This window comes from Callithrix jacchus, chromosome 15 (assembly GCF_049354715.1).
Source record: "Callithrix jacchus isolate 240 chromosome 15, calJac240_pri, whole genome shotgun sequence".
NCBI lineage: Eukaryota > Metazoa > Chordata > Mammalia > Primates > Cebidae > Callithrix > Callithrix jacchus.
In genome coordinates this window covers 20,348,858-20,368,433 of record NC_133516.1, presented here as the reverse complement: position 1 = coordinate 20,368,433, position 19,576 = coordinate 20,348,858, and the positions used below count along the sequence as shown (strand labels likewise).

Below are 19,576 nucleotides of genomic sequence, written 5' to 3'. Positions count from 1 at the left end.
ATTTCAAAAATATGTTTTTGAAGCCCAACATTATGAAACACCCTAGACTCTCAACTTCCAGTCTCTTGTAAGCTGTGCTAATCATATATTCACTTCATTAAGTACATGGACCTTTGATACCTATATAATCCTCACCTCCTGTAAACTATTTGTTGTGATTCCCTCATCACGTTTGTATGTAAACATGTGCCATGGTAAAGTATCAAACATTGACATCTACAGCAATAAAAAAAAAATTGAAAAAAAGTGTCAGAATATTGTGCTAAACAACTTTTGCTAGGGACAATAATTTTCTGTGTTAAGCATAGCATTTTAATTCCACAGAGACCATGAAAAATTATGTGCAAATAAATTAAGAGTTTTAAAATCCACAGAAATATTGATATTTCATCTTTTTTTAATTTACAAAGAAGATTTTTCTTTTTTCTTTTTTCTTTCAGTTCTGGGGTACAGATCATGCAGATTTGTTACATAGGTGTACACATGCCATGGTGGTGGTTTGCTGCAGACATCACCCCATCATCTACATTAGGTAAGGGAATAAGTTCACTCAGCTCCCTGATTTTTACCCATCTCTGTCCATCAATAAACATATCTTGATTTCCACTCATTCTTATCATCTCTCTCCAGTCTCACAATAAGGTTTATCTTATCTCAAGTCCCCACATAATCCTTCAACCTGTGCTTTAAATCTTACTCTCTTCTTCCTTAGAGACCTCACAACATCCTCTTCTTTTGGCATTTTCAACAGCTCCCTTTACTACTTTCTTTCCCTTCATATAGAAATAAACATAAATCTCTCTCTCATTTAAAAAAAAAAGCTGTAATTTCGGGGTCTCCCAGCCATCATCTAATTGTTCTGATTTCCCCTTAACTAATTTTTAAATAGGTAATCTACACTTTCTCCTTCTCTTTCTGCTCTCACCCTAGAGCTGTAAAATTTCTATATCTTTCTAGGGAATTTTTTCTCACAGGTTAAGCAGTTACTCGATTATTTCTAATGAAATGAACACTTGTCAGCCTTGATTTTACTTTATGAATATGTAGACATCTGGACCAAATTTTATTGAAATTGTCTCCTGTAAGACTTCCATAATACAATTCTTGCCTGTTTTCCCATCAGTATCTGTGGTCATTTCTCAACCTCCTTCACAGATTCAATTTCTTTCAGTTAAGTGAAGGTATTTCTCAGAGTTTCATCTTTGTCCTTCCTTTCATTTCATCATATTCTGTTTCCCTGGGTGGCACCATCGACTCTTATAATTTCAAATATACTGTACTGATAAAGCACAGATCTATGTTTCTAACCTTGATGGCTAAATGCCCTTTATGCTTTTCTGTCTGCTTATTTCAGGGTGACAAAATCACTCAGTACTTTACTACCATATGTCCTCCTTTATCAATGAGTGGAACCACCTTTCCTAACCCAGAACACAGAAGTTATGCTCAACTCTTCCCAGTCCCTTGTTTTTCACAAATCACTGAGTCCTAATCAGGGCTCACAGAAGGTCTCTTTGTTCTATCAGCTGCTCTTCACCTGCACAGCTCCTGATGCTTCCCAACCCTGCCACTTATATTAGTAACTTAGCTCCTCTCCCTTCCCCCAGCTTCATTGCCTTCAATATTTTCACAAAAATAACAGGTTGATCCTTCTAAAATGCAGAGCCAGTCAAGCTATTTCCCATTTCCTCCCATGCTTAAAACAGGTCATCGAATTCCCCATCTTCAAAATGAAATACCGACTCCTGAGCTTGGCCCTCCACAGTCTGTTACCGCCAATTCCTACAGCCTCATCTTACGAAATTTGCCTTGTAGCCCACATTTTAGTCATACTGAAATGCATATACAGAGTACTGACATTTCAATCAGGTTGAAATGAATGTTTTGAATGAATTTCTGGGGAAAAATATGCTCTTTTAAACATTTGCACTTCTGCACATCCTCCTCATTTGACTCAGCTTGAACATCACCCAGGAAGCTGTGCCTGTTTTCCCTTAAGGGACTGAGAAAATTCTCTGTTTGTATATTCTCATGCAATCACATTGAACTAAATCTCAGCTACAACATCGTTTTATTATTTTATATAGTCAAATATGTGTTCCCTAGACAGTTAGGTTCGATGTTCCTTGAGGTTGTAGAGCATATTTTCTTCTTCCTACTCACATTGTCTTTTGCAATGTCTGGCACATATTTGTACTCTATCAATGCTGAATGAATGAACTCAAGCAGTACTTACTAGTACTCTTTTGTGGTTAGTAATGTGATGAAGCATGTACATGATCTAATTTAAACCTAAAAGTGTTTCACTTTGTATAGACGCATAGAGAGATGTGGAAACAGAAACCAAATCACAAATCTCTTAAGTTGTTCTTCTTATTGTAGACACTAACATCCTTGTCCTTAATTTTGCATGTGTGCCCACACAAACATACGATGTTTCTCATTCTGTAGAAATGCTCTCTTAGGGAGCATCAGGCAAACTAAATTATTTAAAATACTTCTGTGAAGGGGAGAGACTGTTATTGTAATTAGGTACATGTAACTAGAACATGCTAGACAAAAAAGTCTTAGGTAAGAAAACGGTATTCTATTGATATTTTGGGGAGTATAATTCTCTTTAAATAATATTATTTTTAAAAGAAACAATATATAGATAGCTCATTAAGACATTATTTTACTTTTTAAAACATTTATTTTGGATTCAGGGGTACATGCACAGATGTGCTATATAGGTAAACTGCATGTCGCAGGGGTTTAGTGTACAAATTATTTTGTCACTCAGGTAATAAGCATAGTACCTAATAGGTAGTTTTTTGATCCTCACCCTCCCCACACCCTCCACACTCAAGTAAGCCCCAGTGTCCATTGTTCCCTTCTTGGTGTCCATGTATACTCAAGGTTTAGCTTCCACTTATAAGGGGGAATGTGCAGTATTTGATTTTCTCTTCCTGAATTAGTTTGCTAAAGATAATGGCCTCCAGCTCTATCCATGTTCCTGCAAAAGACATGATCTCATTTTTCATGGCTGCATAGTATTCCATGGTATATGTGTACCACATTTTCTTTATTCTATTTCCCGTTGATGGGCAGGCAGGTTGATTCCATGTCTCTGCTATTGTGAATAATGCTGCATTGAACATACATATGCATGTGTCTTTATGATAGAATGATTTATATTCCATTGGGCATATAGCTAGTAATGGTATTGCAGGGTTGAATGGTAATGTTTTAAGTTCTTTGAGAAATCACCAAACTGCCTTCCACAATGGCTGAACTAGGTTATATCCCACTAGCACTGCATAAGTCTTCCCTTCTTTCACAGCCTCTCCAGCATCTGTTATTGTTTTCCCTTTTTAGTGATACACATTATGACTGGTGTGAGATGGTATTTCATTGTTCTTTTGATTGGCATTTCTGTAATTATCAGTGACACTGATATTTTTTTCATATGACTGTCAGCTGCTGATATGTCTTCTTTTGGGAAGTGTCTGCTTATGTCCTTTGCCCACTTTTTAATGTTGTTGTTTGTTTTCTTTCTTGTAAATTTGTTTAAGTTCCTTAGAGATTCTGAATTTTAAACCTTTGTCAAGTACATAGTTTGTCAAAATTTTCTCCGCTTCTGTAGGTTGTCTGTTTACTCTGTTGAGTTTCTTTTGCTGTGCAGAAGCTCTTTAGTATAATTAGGTACCATTTGTCAATTTTCAGTTTTGTTGCAATTGCTTTTGGCATCTTTGTCATGACTTCTTTGCTGGGTCCCACGTCCAGAATGGTATTTCCCAGGTTATCTTCCAGGGATTTTAGAGTAAACCATTATTTTAAATAATCAAATGCATCTTTGAGACTTCAAGGATTATTAAAAATAACATACTTCAACCTCTTTATATATTAAAGGAATTAAGGCTTATAGGGTAAAAACAGCTTGCATAAAACTGTACAGCTTAAAAATGGAAAAGTCAAAAGATGTTGGAACATTGAAAATTAGGTACGGCTCATTCCTTTATTGTAAATGATAGGGTTAATTTAAAATACTCTGGCTTCTAGGATTTTCTCTGCAACTTTAAAGCCTCAGTTAGATATTTAAAACCAAAATGAAGAGCAGTGATTCTATGTAGTACCCCCTAATGACTATTTTATTTGGCAATTCTATTTATTTTATTATCACTTTATATACAAATTTAAAAACAAATGTATCACTCTATTTGAGTGTAACGGGTGTTGCAGGGGCAGTTTACATGTCATCTGCTTTCAGCATTAAGCTCCTGACAAGCAGAATCTCAGGACATACAACTTATGTGCCATTAAAGCGTCAGGGTCTCTTAATGAAGTACAAACCTAAAGCTAGATAAGGCCAACCAGCACCTAATCACTCTGAGGAAAACTAAACCACAAAAGGTAATATCTTGAAAAACTATTCCTACTAATATAGAGATACTATATCTGACACACAGAATCTGGGTCAAGAAATGATTTTTTAAGTGACAGAACTGTCTGTAGTAAGATCATTTCCACTCCTACTGCATTGTTTTTCTTTTCACTAATGCTAATTCAATACAGACAATGCAAATTAACCTTAGATCTCACTTTTAATTATTTTAAATGAGGTATTATATGATGAGCAATAGTTGAGACATTTTAGATGAATTTTACTGACTCAGGTCACTAAGTACTCTTCCTTGTTTCCCTGAAATGTTTTATATTCTAGAAAATATTTGATGTTCATGTTATAATTACTTATTCTTATTCATAAAGATAATGAAAACTCCTACAACTTACATGATGTGACACACAATTCACAAACTGCTTTCATATAGATTTCACACAATCTCTACAATCCTATAGTATTTTTATTTTTTTATTTCACAGAGTGTTAGGAAGCTCAGGGATATTATATTAATTTGGAAGTTCACATAATTATAAGTGGGTAGATCCTGAAGTTGATCTTATATTTTCAGACACCAGGTCCAGTGTTCTGTCCACTACTGAATTTTGTGATGTTGTTGACAGCATAATATTAGAAATGGAGTAATGCAGTTTTTTTTCCAATGAAGTTATTCAAAGCATATCAATTTTGGCTTCTAATTGCATTTTCTTTATCAAAATATGCTTCTATTCTAAGAAAAAAGTTTCCAAATTTTGGATTCACTGAAAAAAAAACAGCATTAAATAACGGATAAATAAACTGCAAAGAAAGAAGAGAAAAGAAAGGAAGGAAGGAAAAAAGGAAGAAAGAAAAAGGAAAGAGGGAAGGAAGGTGGGAGGGGAAAAAGGAAGGAAGGAAGGAAGAAAGGGAGGGAGGAAGAGAAGGAGGGGAAGGGAAGGGAATAAAGAGGAAAGATGGTGGAAGGAAAAGGAAAGAAAGGAAAGAAAAAGGAGAGAAAAAGGGAAACATCAGGCATTTCAATGCCAAGAAAGTTGTACATTAGATATTTAAACAGTCTACCTTTTAAACTCTCTACATCTTCTTAGCAAACCCTATGAAAACTTATTTGTATGTAAATATGTATGGTTTTCTAGGGCAAAGAACATAAAGCTTTCATCCATAATAGTCCATGGTAGTATTACCAAAGGAGACCACTATCTGAAATAAGGAACTATTTGTGCAGGAGATGGAGAAAATAACAGAGCAAATTCTTCTAAGAGTAAAGGAGCAGCTAACTGATCTGTTAGCTGCTTCTTTACTCCTAGAAGCAACTGAGGGTAGAGGGAGGGATCTATGAAACTCATGGAATTTGAACTTAGTCTTGAAAGATGGACTGAATTTCAAGAGGAAGCAGGGAAAAGAGGGCATTTTATGCTAACAGAAAAGCAGGAACAAATAATACAAAAGAAAAATGAATATTTTGGAAAGCAGATATTTCAACATCTGTTGAACGGTTCCGGTGAGTCGGAGTGCTTAACAAGGGGCACTGATCAGAAAGCAAGTCAATTTTCAAGCCCCATTCCTGGTTTCCCACTTTGTAGTTTTTCTTGGTTCTTATATATAAAGGATAGGCCATAGTTCTATTCTGTTATAGAAGGACTGTAACTTCTTGTTAAATTAATCTATGCACACTTCCTACCTCACTGTAATAAACCATTTGGTAATTTCTTCCACTAAAGAAATCAAATTATTTTCCTGTAAGTATATAGCCAGAGCATTTCTCAAAGAATATAATGACAAAAAAAGGATAATCCTTGCCTTTGTTATTGTAGATTCTAATTATAAGCCTTTTTAACAAGCTGAGTTAACATCCCAATCTAGCCCATTCTTGTTTCTCTTTGCATGTGTTTTACTCATTAAGCCACCTGAAACTTTTCCAATTCATAGAATTCAAGAAAACTAGGTTAACAAAAAACATGTGTCAAGAGTAATTTATTTTATCTCTAAATTTATTTAAATGTATTTTTTAATACTGTCTCAGTCCAGCACTTTACAGATTTATAAAGAAAGAATTGACTATTAAGGGGAAGTAACTTTAGAAACAAGGATCATTGGTTACATGAGCTTTAAATTCCTTCTCTAAAAATTCTGCTTTATATGTTCTCAAATTATTTTCTCTTTAGAGGACAATAATTTGTTACATGCTTGGTTCTTTTTAAATTGATTTAATATGTTTGCTAGATTATTAGATGGTTTGTAGTTGCAACTTATGTGGAGATTCAGTTCTAAAATCAGAACTGAATCAGTTCTGAAATAGAAGGTGAAAATCCCATTTACTAATTATCAAATGCCAACTGAAAATAGTCTCTACCAAAGATAAACAAATGGAAACTCATAAATTATAGAATAAAAATGCATTGAGTTACAAATTGCTAATTTAAAGTGCCATTTGATGAAGCTTTATTATATATTTAATTATAGGAATCTCACTGATAGTGTATAAATAGAAAGCATACTAAGAAATTATACTCTTTGTGTCAAAAATTGTTGAAATTGTGCTGATTTATTATCCAGTTTCTCTTACCTCTAAACTCTCTATACTGTGTGATGCTGGGGCTCACAGCAAACTATGATCCCCAGTTGGGGAACTGAATTTCTGCCAGTAGGCAGCATAATGGAGTAACAGTGGGAGACGTGGGGAGAGGGACAAGGAGCTTCCTCCTGTCTTACTTCTTTCCCTTGGAGCTATGCTTCCCCTGGTCAAGCCTGCAACTTCTTTCTGTATTCGCTAAACCAGCCACATAGGTCCTTTGTCTTCACTGTTTCTTCTTTATCCCAGGCTCTTCCTGTACCTACTATTCTAGGTCACCAGTTTTACCTTTCTGCTCTTTCAGCTCATCAGTATCTGTGTCATAATACCCCAAAGCAAATCGACTCTATTTTAAATTCCTAATATGGTTTCCGTTTTCCCATCAGGACTCTGACTTATACTAGAAATGATTTCCAAATGAATGCTAGTCTGACGCTTTGGCATCTTCTACAATAACCACAAAACAAGGTTGAAGAGAAGATTCAGAAAAAGCCAAAGACAGTGTCTCACCCTTTGCAATCAAAAAAGAGTACAGACACAAATATGTACTGAATCCAGTGAGCAAAAAATGTATTCTCTGAAGTTACCCAAGGCAAAACAAAATTGTCTAGATGTCAATCACTCTGAGATGTGGAAGTGAAAGGAGGGCAATTTTATAAGAGAGCTTTCCACTAAACACTAGGCCAAAAGCGAGGGAGGGGGAAGAAGGGCGCAGGCAAGGAGGTAAAGATGAAGAACAATTTTATCTTCTTCACTTTGAGAGCTTTGACATTATTTTATGCTTTTCAGCTTCAAAAATTGCCTTGTTCATAAAAGTTTCATGGGTAATTTAGGTATTTTCTGCAAAAAAAAAAAAATACAGAATATATAATGAGTTTCTGAGTTCAGAAGTTTTCTCCATTAGCAACTAATGTCTAATTCCTCTCAAAAAGGCACCTCAGATATTTTGGTCCCTTTCAGCTACTTGCATTCTCATTCAAGCGAATAGCTAAATGAAAACTGAGCACCATCATTTTAATGTACCCTTGAGAATAAAGGCAATGTTATTTTAAATGTTAAATATTTTAGTTCCAGAAACCAACATGGCACTTGAATTTCTTTTAGAATAAAGAAAATAAATATCTCTACTTGGCCATCCATTAATTGTACTTGGGCCACAATTTCATGGCAACTCCCAGCATAAGCCACTGACAAGTGAGTTGTAACACAGTTGTTCTAAGGATTCCAATAATCACAGTCACAACGAAACCTCACTGAACACTGCTGACACAAGCAACATATAGACAATTAAAAGTAGCCAAAGACTTGGCCGGGCACAGTGGCTCACACCTGTAATCTCGGCATTTTCAGAGGCTGAGGCAGGTAGATCACCTGAGGTCGGGAGTCCGAGGCCAGCCTGACCAACATGGAGAAACCCCATCTCTACTAAAAATACAAAATTAGCCAAGCATGGTGGCGAGTGGCTGTAATCCCAGCTACTTGGGAGGCTGAGGCAGAATTGCTTGAACCCGAGAGGCAGATGTTGTGGTGAGCCGAGATCATGCCATTGCACACTCCAGCCTGGGCAGCAAGAGTGAAGCTCCATCTCCAAAAAAAAAAAAAAAACTAGCCAAGGACCTCTTAAATAGGGAGACATGGATATCCTAAAGATGTTAGAAATAAGCTGAACTTCCCTACTCATCTATAAGTGTGCAGGCAGATCAATTAGTTCTTTATGTTGATATATTTAGTGGCAGATTATTGCAGGAAAATAGTTTGGGCCCTGCTCATTCTGGTTTTTTTTTTCCAAATACAATAATATCATTTCATATTTTTAGAAGAATGTACAAATCCTTTCCACATCTCTTATCTATCTTGATCCACACAGAAGCAATTCTCTGACTTGACAGGCAAATACATACATGCTCTTGGAGGTGAAGCCTCAGGTTTGATCCCACGGATGTTCAACAGGAGTCAGTACTGAGCAGTCAGAATCATCAGCAAGCTGGGAAATGCGGTCATCAGTATTCTCAAACAAAAATGGTATACTCAGGGTTTAAGTTCTAATGTTTCAAGGGAAAAATAAGTTTTACTACATATGTCAGAGGATAAATAATTTCATCCAGACCCAAGCAATTCTTTTGTCCTATATTCACAAGGAAATAAAACTAGATTATCAAGTTACATACACTCCTTTGGAGCCAAAGTCTTTCTTGCAAAGTAGAAAGTCCAAATAATGAGAATTATGATTTGACATGACCTGAAACTCTCCTTGGATTACTCACATGTAACAGATGTTAATGGCATTCTACAAGCTAAAAAGCAATATAAACTAAAGCAGAACTACAGGAGATAAGCATTTTCAAGATCTCAGCATAGTTTAGGCCAGTGGTTTTCAAAACATGGTTCCTATACCAGCAGCATCAGTTTGTTTAGGACCCCGTAAGAAAATACCTAAACTAAGTGGCTTGTAAGCAACAGAAACTTATTTCACTCAGTTCTCAAGGATGAGAAGTTCAAAATTAAGGAGCTGGCAAATTCGGTGTCTAGTGAGGGTCTACTTCCTGGTTCATAGCCAGCTTCTCACCATATCTTCACATAGAGGAAAGAGGAAGGGAACTCTGTTGGACCCCTTTATTATAAAGTCACAATCACATTTGTGAGAGATTCACCCTTATAATCTAGTCACCTCCCAAAAACATGAACATTAGGACTCAATAAATGAATTTAGGGGAAACACATTTTATACATAGTGTTCAGCATCAATTGGATACTTGTTAGTAAAGCAAATTTCTGAGACCTACTGAGTCATTAATTTTGAGGAGGTACCCAGATATTGATATTTTACAAATGCCTCCAGGTAACTGTGATGTATGTTTAAGATTCAGAACCTCTGGGGTAACAGAAAAAAAAATCTCAAGGTCAAATTTGCATTAGTAAACAGACTCAACTGTCTGCTGGGTCACACTGGGTAATTTATCATATTGTAAATTTCTTCTTCAGCAAAATGAAAATAATATTTTCTCTCTGTATTATTTTCAAATTTTAAATAGTCATAACAGCCAGTGTTCCTCTGCTAAAACTCAGCACAGAAGTGCCCCAATGAGAGAAGAGAATCAAACAACCACTCCACAAGAACGTTACTACTAAAATGAAATTACATGGAAACCTGCTTCGACTTGAGCAAATTTTGGGCCATAAAAGTTTAAAAACCACAGAGGTTGCCAAAAGACTCCACACAGAGAGGGCCATTCTGTAAGAGGACCAAGCATGGTTTATGCATTGAGGTAGAACCCAGGCCTCATCCATATTTCATTACTCCTTTGGAGAGTGAATGCACGAGATTTCAGGCCATAAATAATTTACCTAAACACCCACAGATCTTCTAAGTATTAGGGCTGTTCTTTCAAATAGACCAAAACCTGTGAAAATTTGCCAGAGACAGTCAGCCATGCCCAGAAGCAAAAGCCGTTCCTTAATGAGAGCAAGGCCAGCAATGGAATTGTAATAGCATTCCAGGACTAATTTCATTCCTGGAAATGGGATTTTCTCATGCTCTTCCCACAGAGTCTAGAAGGCCTCGGACCCTCACCCTAGGTCTTCCTAATGGCTTCTAGAACAGATCTAATCTTGCTAGTCTCTAGCTTCAGAAATCTAACTTTTCAGAATCTCATCCACACAATTCCAACTGTTTTTTCTGACCTCAGAGGGTTAGATTTAACTCTTTCTTCCTACTACAGTGGAAGGAAGGGACACAGACACTATTCTTGGAGATAGGATCTCCAGGATTGATGATTTCCCCAAAAGGTCCAGTGGCTGATAGAAGGAGCCTCTTTTTCTTTAAGAAAATTTCAGTGTGTCTTTAATTGTGAGCATTTCCCTTCACTTGAAGCCCCAAACCCTAAGATGATTCCTGGCATTAAGATGATTTAGGGGCCAGGTGCAATGGCTTACACCTGTAATCCCAGGACTTAAGGAGGCTGAGGCGGACAGATCATGAAGTCAAGAGATCGAGACCATCCTGGTCAACATGGTGAAACCCCATCTCTACTAAAAATACAAAAATTAGCCAGGCATGGTGGCATGTGCCTGTAATCCCAGCTACTTGGGAGGCTGAGGCAGGAGAACTGCTTGAACTTGGGAGGTGGAGGTTGCCCTGAGCCGAGATCATGCCATTGCTACTTCATTCTGGGTGACAGACACCGTCTCAAAAAAAAAAAAAAAAAAAAAAGAGGACTTAGGGACCAGGCCAGGTGCAGCAGTTAAAACCTGTTATGCCAGCACTTTGGGAGGCTGAAGCTGGCAGATCACTTGAGGTCAGGAGTTCAAGATCAGCTTGGCCAACATGGTAAAACCCCATCCCTACTAATAACACACAAATAAAATAGCTGGGCGTGGTGGCAGGTGTCTATAATCCCAGTTACTTGGAGGCTGAGGCAGGAGAATCATTTGAACCCAGGAGGAGGTTGTAGTCAGCTGAGATCGCACCACTGCACTCCAGCGAGGGTAAGAGAGCCAGACTCTGTCTCAAAAAAACAATAATAATAAAAAGATTTAGGGCTATAGAATTTGCTATGGTATCCACAATGTCCCCAGAATCTGTTCAGCTGCTTAGCAATATATCAGGCGCTCCAAAGTTAAGAAATTCCAAATCATTTGTGAATTCTGATGGAGCCCGGAATTGTTTCTGTAGCTCACAGTAGGTATAGGAACACTCAGTGATTAACCCTAGGTCCTTCTCTGAAGCCCAGGTTGTCCAGAAACCTCACGAGTTTCCTCCTCCATCATGTGAGGGTGTGTGCACCCTGGAGGCAGAATCAGCACCTGAGCTACTTCCAGGTTCAGAGACGGTGCCCAGGCTGCCCCCTAGAGCTGATTGCCCCCAGAAATCTTTTACTTCATCTTCTCATGGAAAAAAATTCCAGGGAGAGTATAGCCCTAACTGCCCCTGGAAGCACTGAAATCCAAGATAGAGATCCTAAAGATTTCTTTAGCTTTTCTGGAGTAAGTAGAATCTGTCACATGGCCTCAGCTTAGAATAAAACCCAGCAGTCATTAGCAATATTCCTATTGAGTTTATAGATGACTGTGAAGATCTCAAAGTTGGCACAAAGATTCACAGATCAACTCTGGGTGGGGTTAAGGCTATCAAGAATTAGGCATAAACCTGCAATTACAGACTGTGTTCTGGCCACATTCAGAGACCCTTAATTCTGAGACCTCTAGAAACGTGTGCTAGTACTTCTCTAGGACAGGGAAAAAGCCCTCTATATACCAACTCCTAGGCTTGAGAAGTTAATAATAATGAAATGGAGAAAGTTTCTAGGGGAATTTGGCCAGCTTCTTGGGAAATGTTGACTTTATGTAAAAAAACACCATATGTCTGAATATTTATCTCAGTGTCAGGTACCTGATGTTAGAGGTTTTTACTACAAAAACAAACAAGAACAACAAAATCTTATAGCTACCCCAAAACCCTATTATTCCCACAGTGAGACATCCAAAGAAGAAATGCCTCAAGGCATACACAGAGGGCTGAATGCTTGTGTCCCTCAAAATTCATATGTTAAAATCCTAGTTCCAAAGTGATATATTTAGAGGTGGGAACTTTAAGAATAATTAGGTCATGAGGGTGGAGTCCTCTTAAGTAGGATTAGTGCCCTTACAGAAGGAACCCTCTTACCCTCTTTCTGCCATGTGAGCCTACAATGAGAAGTCAATAGTCTACAGTGGGAGGAGGGTCCTCGCCAGAACTCTACAGTGCTGGCACCTTGACCTTGGCATTCTAGCCTCCAGAACTGTGAGAAATCAATTTCTGTTGTTAAAAGCTACTCAGTCCATGCATGGTAGTTGGCTACAGCAGCACAAGTTGACTAAGATAGTACAAACCATCCCTTACAGTACAGAGGGCCTTCACTGGATAAGACCCAAATGTCTTCCAAGGACCTGGGAATCTGCCGAGCCATCCTGTAGTCAATCTCACAAAGGTTACTGTTAAGTTTGCATCAGATTTATTACTTCCCTAACAAAGGTCTGCAAAACCAGCTATTTTTTCTTACTTTTACTCAAAAGTAAAATATGTTATAACAATTCTAAAAGAAATACAGTTGTTTATAAAGTAAAACTAGGCCAGGTGCGGTGGCTCAAGCCTGTAATCCCAGCACTTTGGGAGGCCGAGGCGGGTGGATCACGAGGTCAACAGATCGAGACCATCCTGGTCAACATGGTGAAACCCCGTCTCTACTAAAAATATAAAAAAAATTAGCTGGGCATGGTGGCGTGTGCCTGTAATCCCAGCTACTCAGGAGACTGAGGCAGGAGAATTGCCTGAACCCAGGAGGTGGAGGTTGCAGTGAGCCGAGATCGTGCCATTGCACTCCAGCCTGGGTAACAAGAGCGAAACTCCATCTCAAAAATAAATAAATAAATAAATAAATAAATAAATAAATAAATAAAGTAAAACTAGTTTTCTCCCTTCTCCACTTTCTCTAGGAAAATCTGATGTGTATTTTTGTATTATTTTCTATGATATATAAAACATGTAACTAATATATAGAATATTATGTATTTAACAAATTATGTCATAAACATACACACACATATATTCAACTGTTTCCAGGTTCATTTGTTTCACCTTGTTTTAGATCAATGTTTCAGTAGCTATTTTCTACCTTGTCTTTCTCCACCATCACTCTTCCTCCATAATCTTCCTTTTCATTGGTAAGTTAGGTAATCATAGGGAACTTTCACAACAACCCTCCTACCAACAACTATGTTCAGATTCTCTGCCTTCTCTCCTGTTCCTATGGCTGCCAGGACACTGTCTTCTCCTGGTTTTCTTCCTTTACAATGGGTCACTCATTCTCAGTCTGGATTCTGGTTCCTCCTTATATTCCCAAGTTCTGAACTGCAGACTGCCTCCAAGATGCATCCATAGACCTCTTATTTTCTCAAGAGACATCACTCTCTAGTGATCTGGTCCAGTTTTGTGGGTTTCAGTGCCATACCTACACTGATGCTTCCAAATCTCCATATGGAACCTCTTTCCTAAATCTCAGAGTAATGTGTTGATTTGCCCACCTCAAATCTCCACTTGGAGGTCTAACAGGTCTCTCAAAGTTACCATGTCTGATCTCCACTGTCTCCTCTCTCCAGTTGCTACTGTTGTTTTCATCATAGCAGCATCATAGTAAGTTTTACTATCTGGTAATGCAGGAATCCCTCATTGTTATTTGTCAATATTTTCTTCAGGTTCTATTGAAAAATGGCATAAGTGCTCATACTGGGTTCACAAAGATAAAATTTTGAGCAAGTCACTTCCCCTCTCTAGGACGTATTTGGAAAATTGGGTCAATAGTTTTCAGTTGTCTCATGGCAGTTGAGACATGTAGACTCTAGTTTTCACTTTCTCAGTGTTTCTGGAGATTGCTCTTACTTTATTTCAAGCTCTGTTACATTTCATCCAGATTCCCAGGTAGCAGGGTGTGTGTGTGTGTGTGTGCTTGCTTGAGAAAAACACAAATGAGTTCTCTTTTGCAGTGGAATTACAAAGTTTCTAATTTAGATTCAGTGTTTGTTATTTTTAACTAGGGAAAATAAGAAAAAAAGTATTGTTGATTTTATAAAGCATAGAGTCTTTCTCCCAAAGCTGATGATGGAAGAGGAAAAAGTAAAACCCTATTGTTTCATAAGATTTATTCCACTAAAAAATAAGTCATGAAGGTATTTCGAGGATTACTATCTTATAACAGAAATGTAACGGCAGCAGGATGATCCATATGACAGGCTGATAAAAATTTATTTTCTTTTCCACTTTTTGTTGTTGTTGTTTATACTTTGAGTTCTGGGTGCATGTGCAGAACGTGTAGGTTTGTTACATAGGTATACCCATGCCATGGTAGTTTGCTGCATCCATCTCCCCTTCATGTACATTACGTATTTCTCCTAATGTCAGCCCTCCCCAATCTCCCCATGCCCTGCTATCCCTCCCCTAATACCCCCACCCCCTGACAGGCCCCAGTGTGTGATGTTCCCCTCCCTGTGTCCATGTGTTCTCATTGTTGTGGCACATATACTCCATGAAATACTATCCACTTTTTATTTTGAAATTTTAGACCCAGAATAGTAGCAGTAACAGCACAAAGAAATACTAAGTCTTAAATTCCTGAATGTTAACATTTTACTGCATATGTTCAGCAATCCCATGCATGCTCTCTCTTTCCCTCTCATATCACTCCTTCTCTCTACATATGTATGTATACACGTGTATGTGAATATATATGTATAATACTTTCTAAAGAGAAAGCTGCAACAGAATTATAAACACTTGAATGTAATTCTCTAAAATGAAGGATTTTTTTTTTTTTTTTTTTGAGACGGAGTTTCACTCTTGTTACCCAGGCTGGAGTGCAATGGCAACATCTCGGCTCACCACAACCTCCGCCCCCTGGGGTCAGGCAATTCTCCTGCCTCAGCCTCCTGAGTAGCTGGGATTACAGGCACGCGCCACCGTGCCCGGCTAATTTTTTGTAATTTTTAGTAGAGACGGGGTTTCACCATGTTGACCAGGATGGTCTCGATTTGTTGACCTCGTGATCCACCCGCCTCGGCCTCCCAAAGTGCTGGGATTACAGGCTTGAGCCACTGCACCCGGCTGAAGGATGTTCTTTTACATAAACATTACAATTAATAAAATTGGTAAAATTACTTAACATTGATGCAATACTTCTGTGATACATAGATCAAAGTCACAGAATAAATTCAAATTTCTTCCATTTTTTCCATTAATCTTTTTTATAATGCAGGAATGTTATTTTCTTATCCAGAGCACAAGCAAGGGTAACACACTGCATGAGTAAATTGCGTGAGAGCCAAATCATGGTGGGCATTAAGATGTAGGTCTATTAAGAAATTTCTATTTAATCTTATAAGAATAGAAGACATTGGAAGTTTTAAACAGATTCTCAGATTTTTTGTTTTTGTTTTTTAAAGGCATTTCTATTGGCATTACAGAGAATGATTTGGAAAAACAAGGCTCTGTAATACATTTCTGGAACAGTGAGACACAAGAGGACAAGGCAGAGACTACACAGATGGAGAGGAGGGGAAAATAAGAGATGAATCAAAATTACGTGTGCAAAGGCAAGCTCTCTCCTCCACTCCAAAGTAGGAATTAAATAGTTTAAGTTTGTGATGGCAGACCTGTCCCTACCACTGGTATGATAACTCACTTACAAGGAAGAGAACAAGAAAATTTCCTACCTTCAATTTATGTTTGCATAAAACATTCTTATGCAAAGAATGTTTTAAGATTGAGTCTGTAATGCATTGTGCATTTCTCAGAGAAAAAGGAGAGCCCCGTTTAACAACTGCCCATTTCACATTTAAAAATCTGTTTACCCCATCACAGCCCCCTTTTATACACCAAATTAAGAAAGGCCTTGAATGTCAGCCCCAAAAGGTCTTACTGTATCCAATAGTCAGCATAATGTTAGAGATCCTTCTTAGTTTTGCACTTAAATAAGTAAATGGATGGTGCTAAACTTTTGTCATTTAACAAGCTAAATTAAAGAATAAGTAACAGCCTTATCAGTTAAAATAAAAGCATGCACAATATTAGGTTTACAATCCTGTAAAACCTAATGAAATATATTTATCAATTAAAATGTTTCACCTGAGAACTCAGGTTCTTAGGTTCATCAGACAGTTCAGTCTGCACATGAATCTTCTGGGAATTGAATTAAAAATGCAGATTTGGATTCCATGAGTCTGAGGTAGGGGTCTCAGATTCAGCATTTTAACATGCTGCCAGGGGTTGTCCATGATGCTAGTTCCCAGAGCACACTCTGAATAACAAGAATGTAATAACCATTGATAGAGTCTCACTGGGTAATAGATTCTTACTTGCAGAGGGAGGTGGCACAGCAGGTTAAAAAGAGTACAAGGGTGGCAGTCAAGGATAAGTAATTCAAGAACTGTCTCTGCCATTAATAAACTGGATGACATGAGGCAGATCCTATGACCATTTGGGGCCTCAGTTTCCTCGATGATCTGCAATGGAACTGTGAATTGGTTTTCTAGGACATTAGATATGTTTTTAGCAAACATTTAGTAAATGTATTTATTTAAAAATGTTCAATGTTTTCCTGCTGAGAATACATCTGAAGTAGTTACCATCTAATTATAAAGGAAATGGAAAACTAAATTACCTTCAAGAGAAAGTGACTTCTTCCCTTCATAAAGTTGCAGGCTAAATGAAAGAGAAAACAAAGATTGTGGCCAAAGAACCATAAATTGGGTGATTAAAATATTCCTTCTCATATATAGAAATATATACCCTACTTTTTTTGCCTCTTCAGGCATGGCCTTTAGCAAAATTCACTGGTTTTGAATTTGAAATGAAGCAGTTTTGCATTTCATTTAAACATCTGGCTCTCAACTGATGGGAGGCAAAAGACAATCAAGTGTAGTCTACTGCTTACAGAAGCATTCAGATTAGCAGGGGCAGAGTGTTCCCAAGAAATCAACGGGGTTCAATCAGAACACCCAAACTCCAAAAGTACACACCTTGCACAAAACATTATTTCTTCATAATTTTAAATAGTTATATTAGTCTGTTTTCACGCTGCTGATAAACACATACCCGAGACTGGGCAATTTGCCAAATAAACTGGTTTATTGGACTTACAGTTCCACGTGGCTGAGGAGGCCTCACAATCATGGAGGAAACTGAAAAGCAGGTCTAACATGGCAACGGACGAGAGAAGAAAGCTTCTGAAGGGAAACTCCCATCAGATCTCGTGAGACTTACTCACTATCATGAGAACCGCGGGGGAAAGACCCGCCCGATGACTCAGTCACCTCCCACCAGGTTCCTCCCACAACATGTGGGAATTGTGGGAATTACAATTCAAGATGCATTGGGGTGGGTACACAGCCAAACCATGTCAGTAGTAAACTAGATAGGATGGATTTTTAAAAAGTGAAGAAAGAGAAAAAGGGAAGGAAGGAAAGATGTATGATTTAAGTTGGCAGAGATTTACAGTGAGCACATTCATTCACTTTCTCTCAATCTTTAGGATCAGCTGTGTTTTTTAAAGAGCCGAGTGTCCAGGGGTCACCTTTTGCCAGCTGCCTGGGTCCTGTTGCTTTTGATCACTTTCCCAGGCAGATGTGATGTGATTCTGTTTGCCAGCTCACTCCTTTGAATCTGCTACCTTAGTGCACACTGCTCTCATCTCACTAGCAGGGCTGCCTCTGAGTGAAAGCACTTACTCCTGCCAAAGGCGATCTCCCCTTGGAAGGGCAAGCCCCTATCATCTCCTGACAGCCCAGACTCCCACGGCAGATGCAGCTCTCCCTCTGGTCCTGGTGTCAGATTCAAAGGCCTGACAAACTTCCATCAGCAGAAGCTCCCTTTTAATTGCTATAGATCAAAAAGTGCTGAATATGTCCATCAAAATAGAGTCGAAGAGGATACAGGAAGAGAAGAAAGATCAGGCATTTACCAAGATAACCCATGCTTTCTTTCTGCCACCTGATCCTATCTGATTAATGGGCTGGTCATTTTCACACCAATACCATAATAAAAGCAAACAATTTCTATGTCCGTATATGACCCTTCCTCTCATGTATTTTCTCTTTCCTGTGATTTGTTTGTCCCTAGAGCTACCTCATATTTCCATTAGGGGATGCCCAGCAACACACATCCACACATACAGGAGAGAAAGAGAGAGCACGTTGCCAATTTTTTTTTTTTTTTACATAGTTGCTATTCCTTTGTTCTTACCTGTTGCATTCCATTGACATGGCAAAAAACTTGATTTTTATAGCTGGAAGTGGGCTTCACTAAATAGAGTCTAACAGTTGAGTAAACTAAGGCCAAGAGAATTGATCTGACTTATGCAGGGTTACAGAGATGCTTTACCTACTACCCCACTTTCTATTTAATGTACCCTTCTACTTCACGACTGTGCTAGCTATATTTCAATAACCTGGTCTAAAACCTCAAGAGGCAATCACGTGTGCTGGTTGAAAATCAAACCCACTGTGCCACATTGGCCCTGCCACTCAATAGCTTCCTTCTCTGGATAGTGCAAATTTGCAGCCTTCCCTCCCTCATGGAGGAGCTGTGAGCATTGCAACTGCTGTCTTGGTAATGCTGTTTAGTCCAAACACACCAATGAGCTCTAATTTATCAACTATTATTTTTAACTTTTATATTAAGTTCAGGGGAACATGTGTAGGTTAGTTATGTAGATAAATTTGTGTCATGGGTGTTTGTTGCATAGATTATTTCATCACCCAGGTATTAAGCCTAGTACCCATTAGTTATTTGTCCTTATCCAGTCGCTCCTACTACCCTCCACCCTCTGAAAGGCTCAGTGTATATTTTTCCCCTCTATGTGCCCATGTGTTCTCATCATGGCTCTCATATTGCTCACACATGCAATATTTGGTTTTCTGTTCCTGTGTTACTTTGCTAAGCATCATGGCCTCCAGCTCCATTCAGAATCCTGTAAATGATATTATCTCATTCTTTTTTATGGCTGCATACTATTCCATAAATGTGGTATGTATCTACCACATTTTCTTTATCCAGTCTATCATTGATGGGCATTTAAGTTGATTCCATTTCTTTGCTATTG

The 19,576-nt window shown here is 38.1% G+C and overlaps 1 long non-coding RNA gene across 1 annotated transcript; it reads right to left on the bottom strand.

The window, feature by feature from the left end:
• Positions 1 to 3,350: 3,350 nt before the first annotated feature.
• LOC103788196 (uncharacterized) lies at positions 3,351 to 17,683 on the bottom strand. Its single transcript, XR_614049.5, has 4 exons — positions 17,617 to 17,683; positions 17,138 to 17,178; positions 8,852 to 8,992; positions 3,351 to 7,790 (listed from the first exon to the last, which is right to left on the bottom strand). It is a non-coding gene; the product is annotated as an uncharacterized LOC103788196 (long non-coding RNA).
• Between the last annotated feature and the right edge of the window lie 1,893 nt (positions 17,684 to 19,576).